Source organism: Cololabis saira, chromosome 4, assembly GCF_033807715.1.
Source record: "Cololabis saira isolate AMF1-May2022 chromosome 4, fColSai1.1, whole genome shotgun sequence".
Lineage (NCBI taxonomy): Eukaryota > Metazoa > Chordata > Actinopteri > Beloniformes > Belonidae > Cololabis > Cololabis saira.
In genome coordinates this window covers 26,627,002-26,637,237 of record NC_084590.1, presented here as the reverse complement: position 1 = coordinate 26,637,237, position 10,236 = coordinate 26,627,002, and the positions used below count along the sequence as shown (strand labels likewise).

Genomic DNA, 10,236 nt, shown 5'->3' with positions numbered 1-10,236 from the left:
TTTTTTTGTTCCCTTCCCGCCCAACACAACATTCCCTTTATTCCGCCAAAACTAGGTCTCAAATTCACCACCATAATATCATATTGGCGTAAGTGCATGAAGCTTTGTCAGTGCTGAGTCATACAAAATGCTGGACAAATCTTCTAACTCATTATGATGGGTAGAGAAGTTAACTAAATGCATAAATGCTCCTTGAATAGCTGAATCTTTAGCTTAAAGCTGAGTTATGGTTCTGCATCAAAACGACGCCGTGCCTACGGCGTAGGGTACGCGTCGACGCAGACCACACGCCGTCACTGACGCGTACCTCCCAAAAATTGTAACTACGCGTCGAGGCGACGCAGACCAAACGCAGACGAGAGGGCTATGATTGGTTCGCTTGGTAGCAACGCATTTCCGGTTTCCGGTTTGAAGCAGTCGTGAACTTTCAGCGCTCTTTTCTTCGTGTATGTGTGATTTTTTTTTTGTTTTGTTTTTTTGCACCATAGTTGTCCTTATCTCTTTGATTCACTGTGACCGGAAAAAGTCGGACAAACCATTCAAGAAAAGATTGAGAATTAGCGGTCACGGGGGGTACTGCACCGCGGCGGAATGGAGTGACGGAGAAGTCCGAAGGGTTCACGACGGCGTTGATTTGACTCAGAACCATAACTTAGGCTTTACTCTTAAAATTACTGACCCTGCGGATCAGACAGAGTTTCATAGGTCATTCCACCATCAGGGAACAATGGAGGAGAAGAGTCTGGCTACATCAAACAAATGAAAAAAAAAAATTCATTAAGACATTATTTTTTTGGCTTCATGTCTTAGTTGTGTTATTTATATTCTTCTTGATATTACATTCCTTTTTCAAGGTTCATCCCTAACCCTATCCCCATTTGCTTTTGTCATCATAGAAATATGAAACTACCATATTGTAGCTTCAGCCATTCAGAATCCAGCCCCACGCTCAAAATGATTTTTGGTTGTCATTACATGTCTATGTCATGTTTGACTTTACTGGTGAAGTTTGTTTCACAAATTAGTTTTAATCAACTAAGTACACCTACAACTTACGTGGTCTTTTGTGTTCTGCTGCAAACTTTGCTGTACTCTATTGTTTAAATTGTGTTTTTGTATTTTGATTGTTGTACGGTCACATTGAGTGCCATGATAAGCGCCTAACAAATGAAATGTATTATTATTATTATTATTATTATTATTATTATTATTATTATTATTATTATTATTATTATTATTATCTACTCAATGTATAAGTAAATGTTAAAAAACCTTGCCTGTATTTCCTTTAACCATGGTGGAATTGCATCCACGCGTCTCTTTTGAGATCTGTTGAGCCGCATTTTGTAATATTGGTGCATTTTGTAATAAACGTCCAAAATGTAATAACTTTTTCATTTCCTTTTGTAATAAAGCCGCATTTTGTAATAAACTGCCCCATTTGATAATACATTTTGTTATTGCATTTTGAGAAGATTATTATAAAATGCACTTGCAACTTTTTTTATTTTCTAGGAAATGTAATAACATGGTTGCATTACGTAATAATACCTATTATTGTTGTTTGTTTAACAATTAATTTATACAAGAGTGACTTTTGTGGTTTTTTATGCAATTTCCCTCAGAGCTATGTAGCCCAATAAATATATGTATCCAAATACATATATTTGGATATATATATCCAAATATAACTTTAGTTGCCTATTTGAAGTTTGGAATTATATAGGTCAATAACAAACAAATAAACTATGCTTTAGAATTGTTATTACATAATGCACCATGTTATTACATTTTCTAGAGAATAAAAAAAGTTGCAAGTGCATTTTGTAATCTTCTCAAAATGTAATAACTTATTACATAATGTGGCAAAATTTATTACAAAATGCGTTGGGGTAGTTTATTACAAAATGCGGCAGTTTATTACAAAATGAAATGACAAAGTTATTACATTTTGGACGTTTATTACAAAATGCACCGTTATTACAAAATGCGGCTCAACAAGGTCTGTAGCACCCTATAATGTAATAATTTCTGCCTTAAAATGTAATGAAATTTGTCAGAATAATGTAATAAAATATCCTGACTGATATTGTAATAACATTTTTACCAATAGTGTAATACCTTATTACATTATTGGGAATTTATTACATTTTCAGGTGGGTCTTTTTTTTTCTTCCCAAAACTGAAAATGTAATACTTGACAGATAATGTAATATATATATGTTCATTTTCAATCCAGAGTTCTACATTTTGTGTTTTAAATATCTAAGAATGTTATATACACTGGATTTGAAACACCAGAGTGACTATTGGGTTAAATTACACACTTTGAGTACCATGTAATACATTCCCAATAACGTAATAAGGTATTACATTATCGGTAAATATCACTCAGGATATTTTATTACATTATTGGTGAAGTTATTACATTATTGGATTTTATTACATTTTCGATTGAGGTAAGTGCAAATTTTATTACATTTTCAGGCGTTATTACATTTTCAGGAAATGATCACATTATAGGGTACTACAAGGTCCCCGGCCCACACTTTGGAAACCTGTGTGGAGCGTGTGATGATGATAGACTCTAAACTGTATCAGCTACTTCTGCCAGGCAGACGCCCATAATAATGCATCCATGTATTATTCCAGCAGCGGCCTGTGTGTAGTCTGTAGACCGTAGACTGGAGCAGAAAGGGGGGTTGGGGAGAGGAGCTGGTGGGCGGGCCGCCTCCCGGGACCAACTACAGCTGCAGGTAGGGGACGCTCACTGAGCCGGAGCACGCAGCTTTTTCACTGAGAGGATACTGACAAAACGCCTCTCCCTGCCCGGAGCTCGCCTTTCCTCCTGACCTGACAGGCACCCGTGGATCCACGGGGCAGATGCAGGCAGGGTCCGCCGTGTTTCCCTGGAGAGAACAATGCGGACAGAAGAGAGGTCAAGACAAAGTCACTTGTATTACTGAAAAGCGGAGGGCAAGAATTTACAAACCAGTGATTTTCACAGTACAGAACTGTTTTTTTTTATTCAAAGGTGAAAAGACCCCGGGGCTTAAATAAACAGCCGCCGACCATCGACCGACAGGATTATTCTTCTCTGAGCAAGTGCACAGCAAACGCAAACAGCCGTGAGTAAGTGTGATGTGGTCGGGCAGTGGTGGCAGCTGCTGAAGGGGGGAGAGCAGGACATCTATTGGAGACTGGTTCAGTTACCTTAGACGACACGATCTGAGCGCACAGTCGGTTATTAACTCTCCTATAAATAGGCTTCGCTGATTCCCCTATTTCCCTCAGATATAGGGATCCAGAAATACCAGCCATCATTTTCCCATCGCAGTGAGAATAACCGGCACGCGGACAGAAACGAGCTCACATGGAGACCAAGTGAGTGCGCAAGTCGGCAGTGCGCCGGTTTGACGGCGTCCTCCCTCCACTGACTCTCAGTCCCGGCAGGTCAGTAAACTCCAGGTGGATTTGCTGCGGGTCCGAGCCTGCCACCAGCCACCAGCCACCGGTCCTCGGGGTTTCTTGTGGCAACTCGACGGGAACTAAACCTGAGACGCCTTGCGGCTCTCACCGCCCTCAAGGAGCTCCGCGGCGCCGCACTACATAGCAAAAGTGGATATCATTTCCTACATGGTTTGAAAAAAAAAAAGTGCTGGACCAGAGAGGGGATTATTTAATATTTCTTTTGCTGATCGGAGTTCTTTACTCAGCTGGAGAAATTTTAAGGAGATAGCCAGAGGAGAAATTGCTGCAACCTATAACAGGAGAGGAGGAGAGGGAGACGCGCAGGTATGGCTATAATCTCTCTTTACTACTTTTCTGCTCTTGATTGCTCATCATGCAAGTTTCCTCCCGGTATTTTCTCATCTTTTTGGCGACAAGTGTGTCTGCCTTTTTTCTTTTACTTATTTTTAACCCATTTTATTTGATATGAGCTGAATTGACTACCCTGAAACACAGACAGAAGAGCTGACAGATGGGGAGATAATGGCGCTGGTGTTTCTCCCTCGCACGATTCAGAGATGCCGATCTCCTCGCGTTGAATTAAAGCGAGGAGGAGAGGGGAGGAGAGGGGAGGATGGGAGAGAAGAGGATAGGAGTTGGGGGGGGGGGGGGGGGTGGGGGGGTTGGGGTTAGGGGCAAGTCGAAAGAAACAGGTCTAATACACAGCACAGGAGATGAGATCGGGTAAGAGATGAACAGAGATGTGCCAAAATAGAGTGAAACAGCAAGGCAGGAGGATGAGTACAGAGGTTTCAGAGTTTTAATAGAGGGGGCTTGGCGGATGAGAGAAATGTTGAACTGAAGCAGACTGCACTGGGGATGAGTGTGTGTGTGTATGTGAGTGTGAGTGTGTGTGTGTGTGTGTGTGTGTGTGTGTGTGTGTGTGTGTGTGTGTGTGTGTGTGTGTGTGTGTGTGTGTGTGTGTGTGTGTGGGGGGGGGGGGTGATAAGACAGGGGGGACTAAAGGGGAGATGTTAGGGGGAAGAGGGCATAGGAGAAAGCACTCAAATGGAGTACAGGGGATCACGGAGAGAAGATGGGGCTGGTTGATGGGGGTGGATCTAATGGGGGGAGAGTGGGTGGTCTACTGGAAGTGTGACTAGAGAAAATAAAGGAGGACAGGAGAAGGTAATGGAATAAAATAAATTGGAGGCGCATTGTTGAACAGTTTGTGGCAAATAAGAACCAAGAGAAATGAGGAAAGAAGCAGACAGCGGGTGCTGCAGCTTGTGCTGAAATCATCCCTCAAGGGAGCTTTAACAATATGATGCTGGAGGCCAAGTGGAGAACACTATCAATCTATGCAGTGGATACTATATAGTATTATATGGTGGGTAACTTGCTGTGTAATGGTAGTTGCAACTCTGTGGAGACACGGAGAGGCAGGGAAACCACAAAAAAACAGCCAATAATTTAGTTTGCTGTGTCAGCTCGTCAGCCCCTCTTCACCTGGTAAATTTACTCATCTCACACTGACCAATTTGCATTTTGATAGGATTTTGCAGTGGCTTTAATCCACCTTGAAACACATGTAATCACACATGTACGATTAAATGAGCTTTGCAGCTAAGGTTTTTATGATTTACTCCCAGATCTGTATACATGTGGCTCAACTCAAGACTTGTTTTTTATATTTTACTCTGACTTGTTTGAATGGATTTTGAATTGCTGGAAGACATTTGAAAGGTTTGCTTTATCGTAAAGGATTTCAAATCTTAGTATCTGGAGTAAAACGTTTGAAAGCAGTAAGAGACAGAATCATTCTTAATTGAGTTTTACTCTTAACAGTTAAACTCAAATACAAACAAATATTTGCATAGAATTCCAGGATGAACTTTTTTGGCCAAACTAATACAAAAAGACCTGTCTACCATGCATGTACATTATAATTTACAAGTAAGTTAAAGCAGATTAAACGTACTGTTACTCGACCTTGAGTTTCTAAATTATTATGGAAACCAACATCTCTGCTACAGTCAGCACTCCATAATCTTGGTTATTACTCAGTTTCTGGTCCAGCTCTTATTGAGATGCACTGTTAATGCATCTTCATATCCCACTCATGAACAGCACTAAACATGAATAAACTGATGATTCTCACACTGCCATGGAAACAAGCACACACAAAGATAACATTAGATAAGGTGGATCATGTTGGATCATGTCATCTTGTTGATTTATTTCCTAAGCCATAAAATGTGTGTTGCTAATAGCTACTGCAGACGTCCTGGATAAATATATACACCTATGTACTAAAATTCATTAAAAGCAACAGCTCCAAGCATCTTGGTTATTCAGTTCTACAATGTGAGAGTTAAAAAAAAAAGACACAAATGCCATAAAACCATAAAAAGACCAATTTGCTGCGTGAGGTCAGATCATCTATGACACATGTAAATATTGATTTATTTAGTCATGTGTGAAAGGCTATTTGTGTTCATTAGTGGAAAATGTTCTTGTTATGTTTTGGATATACACCTTTACCCGAATGGGAGTCTGAAAATGTTTTTGACAAGGACATACCCTAATTTATCATTAAGAAAAAATCCAACCAGTATACCTGGGTAATCTGGGAAGAAATCGCATCCACTTAGTTTTTTTTATTAGTGGAGTTTGCAGAATGTTATTGGTCATTAATGGCTCAATTTTGAGTTGTGCCACAGCTCAGTGGGAAGCAGCCATGAGTAACTAATGGCCCTTTTCCACTAGTACCTGCTCTGCTCGCTTCTACCCGCCACGCCCCCGTTTTGCGCTTTTCCACTACGGGCCAAGACGGGTAGAGCCGCGCCAAGCAGATACTTTTTCTGTAACCATTCTGCCGAGGTTCTAACCGGGCTGAGCCGGCACTATATCTGACGTCACCACCCTCCACGCCACTGATTGGTCGGGGGGCGGGGCCGTCAGACGTTTGAATCAGGAAGCGGGAGTCAGCGCGAGAGCGACTCGCGGCGATTTTATTATACAGCGCAAATGTCTGTTTGGTGATCCAACTCTGAGGTGCAGATGTTCATAAACCTGGTGGCTGAGGAGAGAATTAAAAAAGGGATGTAGACGGGCGATAAGGAACGATCAGATGCACCAGGAGCTCTGTTTTACTCTCGTGGCTCCAGCTGATTTCTCATCTGCGCCGACACAAACAAAGGGGTTGTGCAATCGAGTACATCACAGCAAATTCACCCCAACCCGCCCACTTCTCACCTGGCTGTGGAAAAACAAATGGGGACAAAAACGGGTGGAGCCGGGACGAGGCGTGACGAGCCGAGTCGGGCTGAGTAGATACTAGTGGAAAAGCGCCATTAGATGCACAACATACATTTTATTTAAGAAATGATGGACTGTTTTAGAAGACAGCCTTAGTTGCTGATATGCAGAGAAAGACTTAGAGGATCAATGCATTTCTGATCTCTTAATGGTAGATATAATAATTTCACCACCAACTGCTGATAAGACGAGTTAATGGATGTAAAGGAAAACGGCTTGCCCAACCTGTCTGATCCTTTACCTTTGGCGATGTGATCACACTGTGTAACCGCAACTTTTACTTTCACTGAATGATGAAAGTTTTCCACACTCTGACATTTGTAAAAGAGGGGTTAGGAAAACTGACAAGGCTTTGCTTGGTGCAACAGACTCTGTATACTTGCAAATTTGATCTCATTTTTTTTAAAGAGTATTTTGAAAGTTTAGGAGAACTGTAGATTCCCTGTGCAATCTGACAACTCTATCGCCCACTGCTAATTCACACTCCATTGTTAAGTGGCGATTTTGGGGAATTCAGCCTACTGTTAAATTAACAAACCTACAATAGGGGATTGAATGTTTGAAATAACCAATATATATACCTACAGATGCATGGGATAGTCTTCACCTTGCAGTATATATGTGTATACTGTGAAAAAGAAAATTCATATCTGTCATATATGTGACAGCTGTGAACTACAAGTCTCACCCTCAATCGCCAAGTTGGCAGTGCTATAACACAGTGCTGCCAACTGTGTTATAGGACTGTCTGTTTGCAAGATTACGCAAGAACTGCCAAAGTGAATTTTATTTAATCTGGTGGAGCAGTGGAACATAGGCAAAGGAAGATCCCATTAAATTGTATTTGCATACATATTTTGTTTAAAAATGGGGCGTTGGCGTTAGTGGAAGATAAATGCTTTCTCTTCATGCCATTCTTATTGGTGTTAGCAAGCAAGACTGCTCTTCTACTTCATGCTTCCTTGCTGGCTTCACTGAAGATGATACTAATCTTCATGCTCACTTGGCCCAATTTTTGATTCGTATAATTTGCTCAGCATTTTTCTCTTTTTTCTTCAAAATAACCGAGGAATCACCCTGCAATACAACTACCCTTCTATGTAAATTTAAACTTCTCATCTCAACATAAATTAATTAGCAAATTTCCAGTTCAGTCAGTAAGATTATTGCTGCAGCAGAGCTGGGTGCACAATCCAAATAAATATAAGTAAAGAAATAAATAGCGTTGCTAATCAAGCTGTTTTCCCCTGTTTGATATGAATATGCATATCTGAGAAAAAAAAGAAGAAGAAAAAAAGAGTTGCTGATTGTAGTTCATCATTTGCATAATTTAAGCGTGGATTTGCAGAGTCACATATCCATTACTAAAGTAAAGGCAAGTCAAGCAGAAATTTCTGGCAGAGTGGAGTCAGGGTCAGGCGTTCTTCTGACCTTGATTTGCACTATGAAAAAAAGGCAGGCGAAGTCAGTGGTTCCTCAGGATGAACAGTTCAGAATATAAACCAGAGGGGGAAAAAAAATCAGAAAGTCAGACAACTGCTGTCAAAACCTATTTTGAACCCAGATTTTAAGCAGAGCACTGATACATGTACTGCTGTGTTGTATACTAAAGGCAAGCTAGACCTCAGATGAGCTGGATGGAACAACACAGGTGGGAGATTAATGGGAGATGGTTTATGAGGAAAAAAAAGGTGTATTTAATTTTCAATTTTTTTATAAAATCAAGGTTCTCTCTTTTCCACTGCATTTCATTTCTATACCACATTTATTTATTTTCTTAATTCTCTTTTACCCTTGGTAGCACATTAGATATCTCTGGTCTTCATTTTGTTTGATGAATTATTCCCTGCTACTTTAAAACATATTTTAATATAACATTTATGGAAATTATTTTAATTATGTAATACATTTTGTTTTTCCTTCTCTCATTTAAATGTTTTTGTTCTTTTCTTATCCCTTCTAAACTTGATGTGAATGAAATATAGAACACAAATGAATTGGCCTTGCTTGCCCTAGATTTAGTAGCATAGCGGAACTGCATTAAAACAACCATGACAACTATTATTGTGCTTTCTGACCTTTCAAAAGAAGTAGAAAAGAGATCATAACCCTGGTTGAACCATCTTGCAGGAGTGAAGTCCGCTATTTTTTGTATGATATAAAAAAAAAACATATATTGAATAATAAAACTGAATATGAGTTTAAATTCTGGGAGGAGCAAAATTCTAATTGATAGACGTGTCTGTGCCAGGGAATCGGAGCAGAAGAGAAATGGAACCCAAACTGGGAACCTCCATTTTTCTTTATAAGAGAGATTGAGAGCATCCTCATCACTGCAGGGGGGCAATTATAGCCATGTGCATACAAGTGAGGCCAGCCCACTCACCAGAAAACATGTCCATTACATGTTCATGTACACCACCAAAAGGACAGCACATGGCTGAAAACTGTGAGGTGCCAGTGGACTCCAAGGCTGTTTTCGGTCTGGAAGCATTTGCATAATTTGATGGGAATTAACAGTAAAATGTGTCAACCGTATCTATGCAGATTGATGTCTAACCATGTATTTTGTAACATTTATAGTTAACTATGTATATTTTTTGATCCCTAACTATAAACGTTTGTCTCCTTACCCTCACCATATACATGTGAAGTTCCCATAGAAAAGTCAGAAATGTGAGTGTTAAAGTAGAAAAGTACGATGAGGGGGAAAAATTCTGTGCAGGAAGAGTCTGGAACTAGTGATGCATGAAGGTTCATGGATTAGTGCCTTCCACCAAGAATCCTTTAGACATCCTGGTTTAAGAATACAGATGGAGGTGAAAAACACTATTCATGTGACTGTAGTAAGCAGAACAAGGAAAACAGTAGTTGTACAATTTTTAAAACTTTGTTGTGAAACGTTAACATTTATAGCCAATCTAACTATATCACAATCTGTATAGAATTGAACATATGTAAATATGGTGTATTTTAACCATTAATACATTAATTGAAAATGCAAATGATAAAAAAAATAACAAATGCATCTTTGAGCCACTGTAGATAAAGAGATAACCATTCAAAAAATAGGTGATGTAGTGAAAGATGTGTCAAACAAGAAGGGAGAGACCGAAGAACAGACAATTGAATGGCGGAAAGAAAAAAAAGGAAGGCAAAACAAATCATCCTTCTCAAAAAAATCCTCTAGTACTAGCAAGGCAACACCTGTGTTAAACTGGACTCACAGAGGTCTGACCAGCACTCATCCATGCTGTACCCTCCTATGTGATTTCTTACTTGTGTTGTACTCTCAGATGTAAGTCGCTTTGGATAAAAGCATCTGCTAAATGACAGTACTTGTAGTAGTAGTAGTAGTAGTAGTAGTCGTAGTAAAACAATGCAGATGATGAAGGGAATGGAGAAATAGGGAAAAAGTACCAAGTATTTTGTAATCAAGATGTAGGTGTTAAGACTGCTAAACCA

The 10,236-nt window shown here is 39.8% G+C and overlaps 1 protein-coding gene across 3 annotated transcripts in view; it reads left to right on the top strand.

The window, feature by feature from the left end:
* The first annotated feature begins 2,811 nt into the window (after nucleotides 1–2,811).
* The window catches only part of zgc:172282 (leucine-rich repeat and fibronectin type III domain-containing protein 1-like protein), a 224,736-nt gene continuing 217,311 nt past the window's right edge, over nucleotides 2,812–10,236 (top strand). For all 3 annotated transcript variants that reach the window (XM_061719274.1, XM_061719272.1, XM_061719271.1), the window contains exon 1: nucleotides 2,812–3,795. The gene's annotated coding sequence lies outside the window, so the exon portion shown is untranslated. The remainder of the gene's footprint in view (nucleotides 3,796–10,236) is intronic.